This window comes from Mesitornis unicolor, unplaced genomic scaffold (assembly GCF_000695765.1).
Source record: "Mesitornis unicolor isolate BGI_N332 unplaced genomic scaffold, ASM69576v1 scaffold31731, whole genome shotgun sequence".
NCBI lineage: Eukaryota > Metazoa > Chordata > Aves > Mesitornithiformes > Mesitornithidae > Mesitornis > Mesitornis unicolor.
The window spans coordinates 6,979-8,455 of NW_010164973.1; the positions used below are offsets into that span (position 1 = coordinate 6,979).

The window sequence follows — 1,477 nt, forward strand, 5'->3', positions numbered from 1 at the left end:
CAGGGAACCGTTATGATCCCATTATCCAGGCTGTGCCTGGCCCAGGCCCACAGTGTCACAAGAGGTCAGCATGAGGAAGGACCGGCCCCACGTGCCAGCATTACAAAACTCCCAGGGATCCTGCAGGCACCAAGCGATGCGGATGAGCGACTCGGGAAGGGACACCCAGGAGATGCACTCCCTTTCCCCAGCTCCGTGCCACCAGGAGCTGATACCCCCCGGTAGCATTGCAGTGCTCTCACAGGAGCCAAAACCACTCGTGGGGCTGTGCAGAGCCCACCCAGGGCCAGGCGCTCGCCACAGCTTGCCCTCACTGAGCATCGGTGCCAGACGAGCCTGGCTGTTTGGAGAAAGGCCCTTGGCATTTCCTCAAAAGAGCCAGACGGCTGCGTGCTGGGGCACGGCTCACAGCACCAGGCAGGATCCACCCTCCCCTGCACAGGCCACTTCTTGTTCCTGGGTGGAGAGCAGCCGATTCCTGATCTCCGTTCATCCCACAAAAACACCCTCATCTTACCTGTCACGGTGGAGTCCAGCAGCAAAGGAAAGAGCTCGCTCGGGGCTGGAGGGGCATCTGAGGGGAAAGCGAGTGCTGCCTTCCGCGGGCTCAGCAGGGCAGGAGCACGCGTTCAAACCTCAAGCTGCCAGGAAGCGGCTCTCGACACGAGCATGGCTGCAAAACAGGGCAACAGGAACATACAGCATCCGCCTGACCCCCTAAAAAGGGGCTCTGATCTTTGCCCCGTGGCAACCCCCACACCAAGGACACTGGGCTGCAGACCACGGGACCTTTCCTGCTGCGCTCGGGTGTCTCTGACACGAGCAGCTCTTCCAGGGACATCGTTTGGAGGAGAGGAAGCGGGATGGATGGCTCACCCCTGCCTGCAGCGCTGCCGGGGCTGTGTTTACTGCGTGTCCTAGCAGCGGCACAGCCTGCCCTCCGAGAGCCCCGGTTCCCATGGGCCCGGCTGGTTGCCCCAGCAGCTCCTGCTGGGGATGATTTTGGCCGTGCTGCTCCATTTCTGACCCCGCACCGGACCAGCCCAAGGATGTAACCATGGCTGGGTGGCATGGCCCTGCAGGCACATGGATTTTGATGCGGGGTTCCTTGGCATGTCACAAAGTGCCTCTTCTGTAATGGCTGTTACTTATTAAGCTTGTGATGCACTGAAGGCAGTAACTTTACACTATTAATAGCCGGTTGCTGGAGTTGCACAGGAGGTGCCCACGGGAACAACGCAGCTGGTGACACTGGGGAGCCAAGTGTTGTCACAGCGGGACGTGTCACCCCCCGCTGCTGCCTCCGTCCCCAGCAGCTCTGCAGCAGCCCCGGCTGTAGGTTGGGGCAGTTTCCCTGTTAATGGTCCTGGTGGACCAGCAATAGGGACAGCAGCCTCTGCGCCTGATCCCCGCTTTCCCCAGGGTGGACATGGGATGGGAATCACCTTGCTATCCACTCTGCTCCGGACCCTTCCCA

The 1,477-nt window shown here is 60.9% G+C and overlaps 1 protein-coding gene across 1 annotated transcript in view; it reads left to right on the forward strand.

Moving 5' to 3' along the window:
* TMPRSS4 (transmembrane protease, serine 4) overlaps positions 1–1,477 on the forward strand; it is a 6,698-nt gene that overhangs the window by 1,543 nt on the left and 3,678 nt on the right. The gene's annotated exons all lie outside the window — the stretch shown is intronic.